This window comes from Crocodylus porosus, unplaced genomic scaffold (assembly GCF_001723895.1).
Source record: "Crocodylus porosus isolate Cpor-Errol unplaced genomic scaffold, CroPor_comp1, whole genome shotgun sequence".
Taxonomy (NCBI): Eukaryota; Metazoa; Chordata; order Crocodylia; family Crocodylidae; genus Crocodylus; species Crocodylus porosus.
In genome coordinates this window covers 171,558,205-171,574,527 of record NW_017728906.1, presented here as the reverse complement: position 1 = coordinate 171,574,527, position 16,323 = coordinate 171,558,205, and positions in this window count along the sequence as shown.

Below are 16,323 nucleotides of genomic sequence, written 5' to 3'. Positions count from 1 at the left end.
ATCTAATCACATAGTCACAGGGCAGAGATTTTGGGGAGAAACCAAGGTGGCTTTCTGCCACAATGGTCTCTCAGGGCCTCAACAACCAACCTCCTGAGCTTGTGAAAGTCAGCTTTCCTGATGTTGGGGATTTCTGCATTGCTGACTGAATTGCCAGCTTTGCGATGAATAGAGAAAGCAATCAACGTGTGATCACTATTATCAAGCTTCCCTTCGATCCTCAGGTTGCTGACTAGATTGTCCCCTTTGGCCAGTACTAGATCCAGCAGCGGCTTACCTCTTGTTGGCCCATAGACTTCTTGAGTCAAATAGAGCTTGTCAATGCAAGTAAGGAAGCTTCACAACTGATCAAATTTGGCTGGATGCTCTTCCCATGAGATGTCAGGGTGATTGAAATTGCCCATGATGACCATGCATCGAGAGCATGCAGCCTCTGCCTGTTCCCTAGCGAATTCATAGTCAAGCTCTTCCTCCTGGTTAGGAAGTCCATAATAGACTCCTATAGTTATATCCCCTTCACCACATTCTCCCCATATTCTAACCAAGAGGGTCTCAAGTCGCCTTCCTTGGGTGCCAATCTCTGCTTGTAGGGAAGTGTACCGCTCCTTCACATAGAGCGCTATACCCCTGCCCTTCCTTGCAACACAATCCCTCCTGTACAAGGTATAGCCATCTATACCTGTGGTCAGTCATATGTAGAGTCTCACCAGGTCTTTGCTATCCCTCTGAGATTGTATTTGGTTTTGCTTACCAGAAGGGCCAATGACTCCTATTTGTTCCCCATGCTCCTGGCACTTGTGTACAGGCAGCTAAGCCTGCCTTTGGAGGCCCTGGGCTTCCCCAGATGTCAGGGTGATGGGTGCCCTTGTGACTGCCCAGACCAGAGTGAGGCCCAGGACACTACCCAGCCTCCTGGCACCACCCGGTAGCTTCAGGGAGGCAGTGTGCTTGGGTGAGGCTGTCTGCCCACAGGGCTGCTCTGCACAGACCTGCACAGCACTGGGGAGGAGGAGAAAGAGGAGGGGGCACCAGGCTTCATAGTGCACTGCTTCATGTTCTGCTGCCCATCTTGCTGCCTATCTCCTGCATAAGTAAACGTGATAGTCCCTTGCCATACTATATCAGTTTGAGACTATACTGTGTTATAATGATGTCACCAACTAGTGTTTCATCCTTGTATATAATTAAGGTCAGACTAACTTGCTGAATGTAAGCTTTAACAATATAAGGCAGAAGGCTTGTTTCTCAGGAGATAAATATTTTGTTTGAAGCAAATCCAATCATAAATTTTAAGAAGTGTTTCAACATGATGAGGTACTGTTTTATTATAACCTAAAAGAAGGAAGGGAAGAAAGGAAATAAAATATTCTTTCAACTTCTCTGGGCATCCAAGGATTATTATGAATCCAAAAATATAATAGGCTAGATCAAGGGTGAGCAAAATATAGTCCACGGGCCAGATCTGGCCTGCCAAGGGATTTGTTCTGGCCTGCAGCAGGTCCCTCAATCCCACCTGGCCCAGGTGTGGAGGGCAGTCTGTGTCTTGGCCTATGGCAGGGGTATGCTGTGAGTGGATTGCAGCTCTGCCCCAGGCCCCAGCCCCACGCTGTCACTGCCCTGCAATCCTGGCCCTGGACACAGCCCCGCCTGCCCGTCCCACTCCTGAGCACACCACTCTCCACTGTCCCTGGCCCCATCCTATCCACCCTGCCCATGCAGGTCCCAGGCTGGTCTCCATGGAGACCCTAGGGTCAGGATCTCTGGCCCTTGACAGCATGGGGCTGGGGCCTGGGGCCTGGGGCAGAGCCACTTAAGGAATTTTGGTGAGCTGTTGCGAGCCAAGGGTGGGGGCAGTGCTGACCCTCCATGGGAGGGTTGGGCAGGCATTGACCCAGCCTGCAGCAGCTCAACAAAACTTCCCAAATAACTGCCCACTCGTGGGCTAGATCCTTCATTGGTTTAATAGGCTTAGCTCCATCAGTTTCAAATGAGCTTTGTTGGTGCCTAATTTAATCAAGAGTCTCAAATTACACACATACATTAAAAACATGAATATAGGCAACCCCCACCTAGTGCTCTGAATTGATTCCTGAAAAATCGAGCCTTAAGCAAAATCAAAAGTTTTTGATGGCTCAAGATGGCGACTGCAAGTGTTTTTAATGACACAAGATGGCAACCGCCAGCATTATAACGAAAGTCACTGAGCACTAAGTGGAATGCTTAGGTATCAAATTAAAATGAGCATTATATCAAAATAGTGCCAAGCAAAGCAGCATTAAGTGGGTGTTGCCTGTACAGTAGAACCTGAATAATCCATAGGCTTAGATTCCTTAGCCTTTGTGAAAATGAGGGTTTATTAACCAACTAGGTCTATATCCAACCAGAGCAAACAGGATGATGAGGCTTAGTGAAGTTCTTGCTCTGTGAATAAGCAAACACAGCTTAGACTGGGGGTGGGCAATTATTTTGGCTGGAGGGCCACTTAATGAGTTTTGGTGAGCTGTTGGGGGCTGCAAAGGTAGTCCCGCCCCTTTATAGGTGCCCTGCCTCCTGGTTGCCATCTCGGGACTACTCCTAACCTCTGACCTTTGGCACCTGAAGTCCCTCCCCTTGCCCTGGAAATATTCCTTTTTGGGGGAGAAGAGCAGTTTGTCATCTTGGAACTGGAAAAAAAGCAAATCATATAAAAAAAAAATCAAACATCTAATACAACATATTTTAATTTTATGACAAAAAATATTTTTGTCCTGATTTATATGTGTTTGCATAGTGTATCTAGAAGCAATTGCATAATAGTTTAAAATACAATCCTATTCTTGTATATTGTGTGCAGGGGCAAGGGGGAGTGTGCAGGGGGGTTGGTTGGAGAGTGTATGTGTGTATGTGTGGTGTGGGGGGGTGTGAATGTGTGTGTGGGAGGGTGGAGGGTGTGATGGGGTTGTGTGTGGGGGAAGGGTGTGAGTGTAAGTGTGGGTGTGGGGGCTTATGGGTCTGGAATGTGTGGTGTGGGAGGGTGTGGGTATATGTGTGGGTATGGTGAAGAGGTGAGAGCATGTGTGGGAGCTGTGGGAAAAAGTGGGTGTGAGGGGTATGGTGGGGGATGTGGGAGTGTATGGGGCCTGTGGGAGGATGTGGATGTGTGGGAAGGTATAGTGGGGGGGATGGGGATTGGGGGGAGTCCTCATAGTCCCTGGAGTGTGCAAGTCCCTGGAGCTGTATGTGATAGAAGTGAGCAGGGCCAGCCTTGTTTGGCCCCACAGCATGCAGCTCCTGTGCTCCCAATCAAGTCCTCAGATACAGCATGCAGCAGCATAGTGGCAGCATGGTGGGCCAGCCCAGCCCAGCCTAGCCCCATAAAATACAGCTCCTGCCCAAGTCCCCAGCCACATGTGAGGGCAGTGTGGGGCCGGCGCAGCCTGTCCCCATAGCATGTGGCTTCCCACACTCCCACCCCCCTTTCTCCCAATGGCAGTTTATGGCCCCAGCCCAGTGGGGCCTGTACCTGAATTCCCGCTGTCTGGGCAGGAAGGCTGGGGTGTGAGGGGAGGTAAAAGCCTCTGCCAGACAGAAGCTTCTCTTCTCTATTGCCCCTGGTTTGGGGCTGGGGCTGGGGCTGGGGTGGGTCAGGCCAAACTGGGGTGGGGACCAGGCTGGTTGCTTAGCAACCAGAGTTGGACCTCCTGCATGGGGGTGCTGGCCCTCAGGGGGACAGTAAGGGTCAGGACCCATGATGATTCTTTCAGCTTATGGATGGGCCCCATGGGCTGGGTGGAATATTTTGTCTGCTCCTGGCTTAGATGTTTAGTCTGGCATCTTCTATATGCACTGGTACATTGCAAGAAACAAGATGATGATGATATTTCAGAAGAATCTCTTTTACATGTTCTCTTCTTTTCTTAGGAGTAAAACCAAAGGTTTGATAATTAACTTAATGTTACTTCCCTACTTCAGATGATTACTATGAGTATGGGACACATTAATGTGCCAACCATTAGTTAACACTCACAGAGTAGCTGGAAAATGCCAAATGCTGCATATGTTGTTATTGATTTATGCAGGTGCACTACATATATGTGCACTTCAAGTATTATTATGGTATGTTTATTCTCTGATTTTTTTTCTAAGTCAGAGGTTTTCAACCTTCTTTGTTTATGGTTTAAGACACCACCCTTCTGGTGGGTACCCCTCATGGACGGTACCCCTCATGGACTGTACCCCCGGGTTGACAAGGGTGGGAGGGTCCCCTGGTGGCCAGTCGATGTGGGGGAGGGGAGCAGCAGGCACATGGCAGCAGGTGCATGACAGCAGGTGGCAGCAACAGTGCATGGTGGCACACTTCTCAAGTACCCTGCTTCACCGCGCTGCCACCACATACCTCCTGAGGCCTTCCCAAATACCGCCAGGGGTACACACACCCCAGTTGACAACCTCAGTTCTAGGAAATTGAAGCTAGCACTTATCTATGTTGAATCAGACTGGGGGTTGTTAAGTGCTCCTAACTTGGAAACCATTGCTGTATTCTGTTGAAACAGAAGGTGTTCTTTTCTTGGTAATTTGTCTTTCCTGGATTAAATAGTAGTTTAAGTAAATATTTGCTTTTAGATATTCTTCATTGTCTAGCCTGGCATTCAAAAGTAGTTGACTACAAAGGAAATGTTATGTTGTATCATAGTCCCAGGGCCCGATCTTCAAACTCTTCCAAATATTCACAGTCCTGATAAATAACAGCTGTAAGATCTGGCCCTGATATAGTTAACAACATGCTTGTACTTGAGGCCTCTTAAGGGAAACAAATTTCATAAGAAAAATAATGATAAAAGCTTTGCATCTGCCAAAATTGCTAAGCCTTTTTGCAGGAGCATAAGATGGTACAAGATAACTATTGAAGATGTTTCCTAAGAATTAAATAAAATAGTGCTGCCATTTGTACAAAGTGACCCTGCCACCCAGCTGTATTAGGGCTGTTCTGAAAAGTCAGAGTTGTGCAACACAGCCAATTCCATGTAACCATGATCATTCCTGGGATCATCCCAGCCATCCCAAATGGCTCCTACATTACTTCCTCCCTGCTCTACAGCATCCAGAGATGTCTCTGCACAATGTACATGGATGAGAGGAAATGGAGTGGGGCTTCCATTCCTGTATATCTCAGAAGCTCCCACAGTCCTCTGGGGCCTTAAGAAGATCAGGCAAGCACACACTGGCTAAGGACTGGGGAGCACAAGGGTGCCCGTTACCTATGCTCCCTTGCTGACACATGGTGTGTTCCCCAGCCTCAGCTATACGTGACCCATATACACAAAGCCAACCCTAGGGGTGTGCAGGGCCTGGGGCATATCGGCCTGCGGCATATCAGCCTGTCTGGGGCTGGGGGGGTGCGGGGTGGCAAGCGGCTGGAGTATAAAGCCCGTGGCATCTGCGTGGAGTAGTGTCACCCTCCGCACATGCCAAAGGGGCTGTCCACAGAGCCTGTATGGCACAGTCCACGGGGCCCCCCCAAAGCGCAGGTGGTTGCCCCAATTCACCTGCTCCTCTCTCCAAGGGACAGCTCTGCATTCACTACATGAATAGTTAACTATTAGAAAGGAAAACAAAAATGATACATGGAATTGGAAAACGCCTATACCAGACCCAGTATTGTCTGGGGACCATTTGGAGAACTTGTTCTTAGAATAAGTGCTACCGGTATTCTTCTAGCACAAATTTTTCACACATTGGGCTATGCTGAGCCTGACCTGTGTGCCTGCTACACAGGGGAATAAGAATCTTTGCCTACTTCTGTGAGCGGACAAGCCAGGATGTGGGGCCAAGCACAGAGATGTGAGCAGGTGCTCTAGACCTTATTAGTACCAGGCCTGAAGAGGGCAGATGGGAAGAGGTAGGGACAAAGCCTTGGCTTTTCCTTAGCTCCAAGGCACTGACCAATATGTCTGAGATGGCACAGGGAGATGTTACCATGTGTTGCTAGTATATGAAGACAGCACTTTATTATCACTCCTCCCCACAAAACAAAAGAGAAAGTGAAGGCAACCATGCCCCAGGTGAGGTGTCTCTTATGTACAGTTTCTCCTGGAGCTCTTCCTGGGATGGTGCACCCATCTAGCCCTTAGTGATCCAAACAAACTGAATCCTTCTGTCTGTCTGTCTCTCTGACTGTCTGTCTCATACACCCCTGAGAACAAGTCAAATTTGACCAAATTCTGCCTTCACATGAGATAAATCAAATGCTGTCTGTGGAATTATTTTTGAGATATCTTGATTTAAATAATAGCTGAATTTGACCAAAAAACTTGCAGTGCTTTTATTTACTAAAAACTGGATGATGATTAAATAAGGTAGAGAATTTTGATTGCACACATCACGACTGTACAAAACAACTGTTATCCTTGCTGGATCAGTCAGGCAGACTTCTCATCAGCTATTTCAAAAGGGAAACAAATGCTTTGCTTTGTGAGTTAGTGAAAATATTTTTAGCTTTATTTCTAACATGTGGTTTGTATAACCATGATGAAGCTACATTCTGTCAAGAGAAAAAAATAACTTCATTAATCTTAGTTACTTGTGTGAAATGTTCATATTTTAAAGAAAGCAGGACACTAAATAAACCTCCCAAATATTAAGCCATTTTAATATTTTATTTTAAGATTATAAGAGGTCAGAGGAAGATTTCCAGATGACCTAGTTACACTGAACAACTCCAGCCCTGGCGTTCTCCAGGCCCCAGTTCAGAACTCCGCCTTGAGTACATTTCTTCTCACCACTCCATCTTTATACCTTAGTTTTTGTAGCCTCTACTCTGAGGATTTATCTAAAGGCACATCTCCGTTTCAAGTTTTGCTAATTCTAATTTTTCTGTCTTTTCTTTTACATGTACCTGTTTTAAACTGTTTTATGTAACTAAATACCCTGTTACAAGTTCAAATTTAAGCTGGATAGAAACCAGCTACAGAGCTGTTACACATTTCCAAGAACTAACTTAATAGCTAGTTGACTTGTTATAGCTGGATCATCATTTTTATCATGTGATAATTACTTTGCATTTACTTTGTAAATTTACTGCACAATTAATCAGTTAACTGTGTAACATAAGTAACATGTAGTAGGGGCCTGGTGCTATATGAGATTAGCTGACTGAGCTGCAAAAGGAGTTGTAGTCTATGTGAGGGTTTGTGAAATCAAGAAGAGAAAGAAACCAAATTAGCATCAGGGTGTCTTAAACGCCTTATTTTTTTTCTTCTATGGTTGTTTACAGATATCACATTGTTACACATCCAGGCTTTCAAATGACTTGCTGATCCTGTGAAAAGTTTTGAACAAACAGATATGTTTCAGGCACAAGAAAACGTCCTTAACCGAGGTACAATGGTGACTGTGGTGTGATTAACAGACTCTTCTTTGGTCTTTGATTTTATACCCCATGGCTTGGTAACCCTTCTTGAGAATATAATTGTCCCCCAACAAAAATAATATTAAATATTGCAGTTAAAAAAAATCAACTTTACAGCATATTGCATCTAACTTCTTGGAAGATGGATAGGGAAGAATCAGAACACTTAAGGGGCTGATTCATGGCTGGCAGTTAATTGTCACCGCTCCATTAACTTCAGGTGGAGTCCTAGTAAAATCTGTACAAGCTGGGGGATCCTTATTTGATCCTGCATAATGGTGCACACACCTGGGATTATTTGCACAGGTAAATTTATTCATATGCATAGTGCTTACAGAATCAAGCCCTGACTATAGAAGCCTCCTGTGCCTAATCACGGTGAGGTTAATATGCAAAAGCTAAAGTTAACAGGCCTCCCAAAAGATGAAATCTCCATTAAGATCTTTAAGTAGGAAGCACGAACCAGTGTGATTTTTCTGTCAAAAAGTGGCTCCCTGCTGGGGAGGAATGGCAAGCCCAATTAAGAGTCCATCTGTACTCATTATCAGTAGCAAAAAATTACCAGTGTTTAACTACTTGCTTACTCTTAGCTTTTCAGGAGAGCAAACAAACTCTCCTGTATCAGTACTGAGCTGCCTGAGAAGTTCAGCTAGAGTTTTAGGTTCTATTTCTAGTCCTTAGGAATGCCAACCTCCCAAAATGATGCAACAGTTTTCTCTGGACTAAGTATATTTCAAGTAATAAAAATTACACATTAACTTATATCTCACAACTTATCAAGGAGAAAAGAGAAGAAAGAAAGATAACAACTCTCCAGGAAAACACTGACCCAAATCTTGAAGATGTTCACATGCCTGAGTTAGCACACAATCCCCTTCCTGTCACCCTTGCTCCACTGTCTCACCTCTTCAAATTTGCCCCATGTCTGTTTATGCTGTTCCCTTGTGACTTGTCATATCTTGATCCTGCCTGATTCCCCCAAATCTGTTATGCTTCAGATTTCTAATAAGCAGTAACAATAATGATGTATTTAAATGAGTTACCTCAGGCAGACTGACACCGGATTTATGATTCTTCTTCCCCTGCCCCTGTTTTACATCAATCATGAGACCTTTTTATGCAGAGACGTAACTTAAAATTGTGGCAGCCCAGGCGGTGCATGAGCAGGGGGAAGCAAGGGTTCACATGCTCGCACATGGGCTGCTGTGGTGGCGCAGTCTGCTGCTGCTTTAGCGCAAGCTCCCCGAACACAACCTGCTGTTCCAGTGCCACTTCTGAATCAGCGCCCAGGACCGGTGCCCTGCCTACCCACCTCCCAAGTTATGCTACTGTTTTTATGTGCTCATTTTGAATCCTAAGCTATTTCCTGAGTATGGGTATAGGTGTAGTGCTGCCAAATTCTACTTACAAATAAAAATAATTAAGCACTTTTAATGTAAACCCTTGTAGAGAAAAAAAACATAAGAAAGTCAGGAAAAGTATAAATCTAAATTCTGGACTTTCTTATTCTGTCAGTTTTCCTTCTTACAATAACTGAATTATAATCTCCAGATTCAGTCACCAGGTTGGGTAGACTAAACTCTGTAGCACAACCTAAGACCAAACCAAAACACCACGAACATTTTCCAGGTCTCTTTAGATATGATTTTCCAGCTCTCCTGATACTGCCTACACACATGCCTAGCTTTGCACAGAAGTAAATGTACCAAAATCAAAGAGATTATTCAGTTGCTTAAAGCTAAGTGTGCAGGATGGGGACTTATAGCCGCAGAACAAAACCGAATTGTAAAATCATTGTCCAGAAGGCATGGTGTTGTTTTGTAAGTCATATATGTACTATAGGTCTTAAAACATTTTTAAGGCTAGGGGAGCCATTACAATGGTCCTGCCCACTGCATTGCCAAAGAACTTGAATTGCAAAGCAGGAAGGATTTTGCCAGTGTGGGTAATCAGCATGGATTTTCCCTTAAAGCAATTAGTAATAAAATAATTATTTTGAGAAATCAGTATCTAATGCTTGTTAGGACTTGTTTGATCATTAACTTCCTTTAACATCCTTCTCTAGTCAGTTTGCATCTATCTGACATTAATTGTTCTTATTTCATCCATTACATCTATTTTATAAGCGCCTACAGATCCAAAGCAAGACTGATGCCTCCATTATACCAAGAATTAAACAAACAGACAACAACAAAAAATCCCTGCTCCAGCAAGTTCATTAGCCCAGTTCAGGAAAATACTAAAGGACATGTTCAACTTTAAGTAGACAAGGGATTCATGATTGACTAAATTTGAGCTAAAGGTGCTTACACATGTCTAGAAAGGGGGAAAATGAGTTAGACCTAAATAGCACGCACAAATTTTTCCTAGTTAAAACACTCGCTTCCTGACAAAGTGGTCCACAGAATGGAAAGGCTGGAGAACATTTGTTCCCAGTATTTATGATGTTATTAAGATTGAATGCAGAGGCCAAGAAATTACCTAATTCACTACATAAATTTGGAACACACCTTATATATCACAACAATTCAGAAGCTGGGAAGAGCTGTGTCATAACCAAAACAAGGAGACATGCAAAATAGGAGCTACTCATTTGTTTATCCCACATGATGACTTGTATTACATATCACTGGCATGGAATCAAAGGTGCACAAGCCCAGCAAAGTGCAGAGGAGGAGGTAATAAGGAATGCTAGCTAGTAATGGGGAAACACCAAAGGTTCAGAGTTTGGGTTTGGGCTGGGCCATCTGTCTCACAAGGGGCTAAATTCAGACCAAAGATGTTTAGGAACTAATGTAAAAGAAAAGTATAATAGAAGGCATATGGTCTGGGGAACTCCTTATGGGAGTTGCAGTACTGGGGAAACAAGAGATCAGACTGTCAAATCCTTATGACGGAAATGGATTATGGGTGGCAACATGGCAAGAGGAGACAATAAAGTTACTCAGCTTGCAGCATGGTCTAGAAGGCACAACAGCAGAGGAAGAACCAGGGCATCTGACTTTATGCTTTGTCACAGACCTACTATATGATGTTGGGTAAGCCCTGTGGTATAGAGACTCCATCTATAAAATGCAGGTGATAATATCTGCTTCTTCTTGTAAAGCGCTTTGAAATTGATGGCTGGAAAGAACCGCGTAAGCATGGGCAGATCTAGAATTTTCCAAAGGGGATACAGATGGTGAGGTGCATTATCACATATTAGACAACACACGTTCTTCAGTTAAAAATAAAATAGCTTTACTAATAGGCTACAGCGGGGTGGCCAACCTGCAGCTCCGGAGCCACATGCAGCTCTTCAGAAATTAATATGCATCTCCTTCAATCTTTGCACAAGCACACGGTGACCAGCTCCTATAGCCATTACATCATGTCATGTGTTTGCACAAAAATTCAAGGAGACGCATATTAATTTCTGAAGAGCCGCAGGTTGGCCACCCTTGGCCTAGGAAATTAGGGCCGGATTATTCAGTTTAAGATTGAAGCAAACAAATATAGCCTCATTGGAATGAGTTAAAAACACTCTGCAGAGCTGTGAAATAGGAGCTTTGTTACCAGGAGCAGCTAATAGACAGCAGAATTGCTGAACAAAGGATAGCTTGATTGGTGGAACATCAAGACTATTAGAAAGAAGAGAGGGCTAACACCTGTAAAATAAAGAGTTTAGAAGGGATTAAGTAGATTATATCAGGGTTCCTTGTTTTCTGTTTAAAAATCCCAAATTCTGATTAAAAAACCCAAAATCCACATTTTTCTGTAATTAAAATGAAGCACCACTATATACAGTATATAGATATTAGTTGAACAAAATGTTTTATTGATATATTTATCATTTTAAAGCACTTTGAAAGCCTATGAGTGCCTCAATCATTAAAATAAATTCTAAATACCTATACATTTTGGTGGTTGATTTTGGGGTTATTTATCATGGAAAATCAGAGCTCCGCCCGCCCCCCTTCACTCATCAGGACACGGGTCCAGCTGAGGCTGTGTCCCACCCCCATCCCTGCTTTGTGGCACTGAGCAGCCCTGCTATGCACTGCTGTGCCCCTCACTCCCAACTCTCAGTTCCCCAACCCCCCCGCACTTCTCACTCCCAACCTGCAGCCCCCTGTCCCTGCCAGTGCCCCTCACTCCCAGCCTGCAGCCCACTGCTCCCCCAGCCATGCCAGTGGGGGCCCCCAGCTGCTCCCTGCCCCATGCAGACTCACAGGATGGTGGTCTGTGGGGATACGGTAGATATGGCCTCCAGCGTGAGGTGATGCCTTGTTGAAGCACAGGCAGCAGTTGGGGCACCACACATTGCCCCATGATGCCTGCTGGGGCTGGGGCTGCAGCACAGTGGGGAGGACCAGTGCCACACTCCACAGCATCAGTGTGAAGTGGAGTATAGCTCTGGCCTGGGCCATGCTGCAGACAGCAGGTGGGCAAGGGGGCTCCAGGTGGTTTCCGTCCCTCCCAGACTGGAGCACGATGGCTCCAGCTCATGTAGGCAGAGGCAAAGCGAGTCTAGCTCTGGTGTGGGATGGAGGAAGGAGAAGGGGATGCCTATGGCACCTCCCACCCCAGGCTGAGGCTCCCATGCTGTGCCCAGTGGCCTGGCCCTGCCTTCCTCTGGACAGCGTCTCCCAGCCACCCCACACCTGCGAGCATGGGCACTGGCCCCCAGCACCCCTGGAGGACCCCCCACCCCCTTCCCGCACTGAAAGGGCAGTTGCCTCTGGGCAGGCCTCATTGGCAACAGCATGGAGATGGGTTCACTGGCAGTGCCAAGCGCTGCCTCAGACCCCCCTGGCTTGCCACATACCCAGCACCCAAATTCTCAGCACCCCACGTACATCCCCTCCACACACCCTTCCCACATACAAACACACATATGCCCCACATCCCCCCATCCCCATAGCTCCCCTGAACAGTCCCCAAGTCCTGGTCTTTTAACTCCTCCCCATAGACTTCCCTGTATCTACCTGCTGAAGCTGCTCCCACCACCCTGCCTGGCTGTATGCTGGTCACGTGTGTGTGAGCACGCATGTGGCACCCCTGCCTCTAATCACCCTCCCCCTGCTCTCCCTAGCACCAAGCAGTTCCTTACAGGCTAAAACACTGCCAGCCTGCAAGAGGAAACCCATGGTTTCCTTCATTTTTCTCCTTTAAAGTGGAAAATCCATGATTATCTCCTTTAAAGGAGAAAATCCACATTTCCCCATGTTTTTCTGCAGTGGACAGAAGATTCAGATCCCTGATTATGAGCCATGTAGTCATGTGACTCACTCCTTTAGCACCACCTGACTAAAAATGCTGCTGCCACTCAGAAAGTTCTTCATGTCTGACCTAAAAATCCTCTGCTGCAGTTTGAAGCTGTTGCTCCTAGTCCTGTCCACTCCAGCCATGGAGAAAAGTCAATCTCCTTCTTCTTTATAGTCACCCTTCAGGTATTTGAAGACTGTCCTCAAGTCCCCCCTCAGTTTTCTCTAGACTAAACAGTCCTACTTCTTTCCACCTTTCTTTATAAGTCACATTTTTCAGGCCTCTAATACTTTTTTTTCGCTCTCTGCTGAACTCTTTCCAATCTGTCCACATACTTCTTAAAGTGTGGGACCCACAACTGGACACAGTATGCCAGGTGAGGACTCAATAGTACCAAACGAGTAGAGCAAACAAATCACTTCCCTTGATTTGCAAGTGACCCTCCTGCTAATCCAACCCAGTATACTGTTAGCTTTCTTTGCAGCAAGAGCACATTGTTGGCTCAGATTCAGCTGGTTGTCAACTGTAACCCCCAGGTCCTCGCTGCACGACTATAGTAGCCTAAACAGTCATTCCTCAGCCTGTATTTGTGCATGCAATTTTTCTGTCCCAAGTGGGGGACTCTGCACTTGTCCTTGTTGAATCTCATCTGATTGATTTTGGATTGTTTCTCCAGACTATCGAGGTCATTCTGGATACTTGGGTGGAATAAGATTCATAAAATTAAAAAACTAAACTGAAATGTTTGGTATTTGTGAGAAGTCCTGTTTTTGGAACATGTCTTGCCCTTGCTAATGGTCTCACCCCATGGGCAGGTGGGGAGAGGGAGAGGACCACTGTGGGACCCAGAGGTCCCCTGTTACACTCTAGAGCAGTGGTCTCCAAAGTGGGGTGAGCGCACCCCAGGGGGTGCGTGAGATGATCCCAGGGGGTGCACAAAGAAAATATTAGAACTCGTATTTTTATTTATTTTGTATATAAAAAAGTAATAAAGAAATTAAGCTTTACTAATATTTAATATACAGATTGACACTGGCGCCCTCACTCAGTCCGTATGTTGGACGGTCACGTGTCACGTACAGTACATGAGGTATCCTGAGGGAAGAAGCGTTCGTTCGCTTTCAGCATATTGCAACATATTGCAGTTTAGGTGCGCCCGGTTAAGTGGATTTACAGATTATATTATCTAGTTTTAACTAAACTAACCCTCACAAAATGGACAAGTGGCTTAAAGAGATTCCTGCAAAGAAACCGCAGATTGAAGATAATACTAATAATGCAAGCACAAGTGAACAACAAGAAAATGGCAGAGCTGACACTTCTCCTACTCCTAGTACGAGCTCTTTGTCAGCCACATTACCAGGTAAAAACAATGACGATTTAATTTCTATTTTTTGTGTATGTTTTATAATGTACATAATATATTAGTACAGTAGTACATGTATATAATTTATAAATAAATAAATATACATATATTGGGGGTACGTGCTGAAAAAATTTTTACTGATGGGGTGCGTGAATATAAATATACTATATTGGGGGGGTGTGCTCAAAAATTTTTACTGATAGGGGTGTGTGATCAAAAAAGTTTGCAGACCACTGCTCTAGAGCATGCCCATGTAACAGGAAGCACTTCATTATGAAATGCTTCCAAACAGTATGTTTCCTTCAAGGTTCCTTTTGGTTTGGTTCACTTCTGCCATTTTTGGAGCACTTTGAAAGGCACATATATCTGTAAGGCTGTCCCCTGAAGGGCTTCAAAAGTGTTTGAAGAGCTTCAAATGTTACATTTCTCTAGGATGACCATATTTTGTTAAGGAAATTTGGGACAGGTGTAAGAGAATCCAGGATGGGGGGTGCCTGCATGTGCGTGTGCATGCACACACACACACACATGCACCCCCTTCCCTGCAGCTCCCAGGGACCCTGATGCCAGGGATGGAGGAGGACAGTGGACAATGCGGCGACCCACAGCCGGGCTCCACCTCCCATGCATGGGGGCTGGACCCGGCTTGATACGGCCCTTCCCACAACTGCTGGCAGATGCCCAGGGCTGCCACACGCAGACCAGGTCTTGACAGGGGCCCCAACAGCACAGCACAAAGCTGCCAGCAGCAGGCAGCCATCCTGGCTGAGGAGCGGTGCCCAGCCTAGCCTACCTTCCCTGCCTCCAGCCACTGTTCAGCAGGAGCTGGCCTGGGCATTGCAGGCAGCAGCAGCCTCTCCGTGCTTCAATTTACACCAAGCAGCTGGGACACTGGGATGGCCTGCAAAATCCAGGATTCACCCAGACAATCCATAACATATGGTCACCCTACATCTGCACATCCCCTTGTCATTTTAGCTTTCTCTAGAGGGACCCGTGCACAGTTGACTATATGGAAGAGAAAAAAGATAATAATGTAATATATTATACTTGTATTTGCCCTTCTTCCTCCTACAACAGAGCCTGTCCCACTTCTGAGCAGCCAGGAGCCACAGGCCCTAGATACATGCTGCATGGGTTGCATATTCCCCAGACCACATTCTGTGCTATATGGCACACGCCCAGTGTGGTGCCCCCTCTGCTGCACCATACTGCCCCCTCATCCCATCCCAAATGTCTCCCCTACTGAACCATGCCATCTGGGATCCCCTGCTGTGCTGAGGATGTGCCCTTTTGCCCTTGCACTGCAGTGCCTCCTGATGCCCCAAGTACCCGAGCTGGGGGCTCCCTCAGCCCCATAGGCTGCCCCACCCTGCCCACAGGGGTGGGGGCAGGAAGCAGAAGTAGGAGGAGGGAGGGGGAGACTTTGGAGACAGCAAGAGAAGAACAATGGGGGAGCTGTGCCTGGACCAGTAGCCCAGAGACCACAGGTTACCCCCTTGGGGGCCAGATATGGCCCATGGGCCGCTAGTTGGATAGCACTGCTATACAGCATAGCCTACATAACACACATGACTGGTAACCTCTTAGGAATGTAAGACTAGAAGGAGCCAATGTGTCATTGCTTCCAAGGCCCCAAATTTGGCCCTCCAGAATTAAGAGACTGCCTCAAAGTCTGGGTTTGCTTCTGCTATGCATGTTTATCTGGCCACCTTTGTTAAAAAGGAGAATTTTTGGTTACATGTCAGACCTCCCTTTTCCTGTTTTCTCGTCATTGCTCCCAGGACTGTATGGAAGGTGAGTATGAGCATCTCTTGTACTATAAATGCAAAGGAAACGGCTTGACTTGCTGATCTCTCAATAAGTTAGTAGGCATGGCAGTTAGGAAAACCACCCTTACTCTAGTAACTTGAGCAGATATGATGTTGACTTATTGAGACAGTAAACAGGAAACTCCACAATGTTGCTTGGACATGAGTATGGACTCTGAGTGTTGTAAGAAACAGGCACCCAACTTTCATATAACCTGGGTCAATTTGGTAATCTTTGGGAAGCATGTTCCACATGAGCCAATGGTACATATTCTCCCTAATCCTCCCTGCTTCTGTGAAGCTCAGAACTGGCACAGAAAGACCAGGAACAGAAGAAGGTGTGACTTTCCTACATTGCAAAAGTGCTGACTCATCAGGTAGTTGGGATCACCTCCATCTTGCACTAAGAAAAGAATATCAGGTGTTGTTGAGAACAATTACTGTATATAGGGGTTTTTTCCACCAACTGAGTCGTCTGCAATGGGTGTGCCTGGTTTATGGATTGCAGGTCT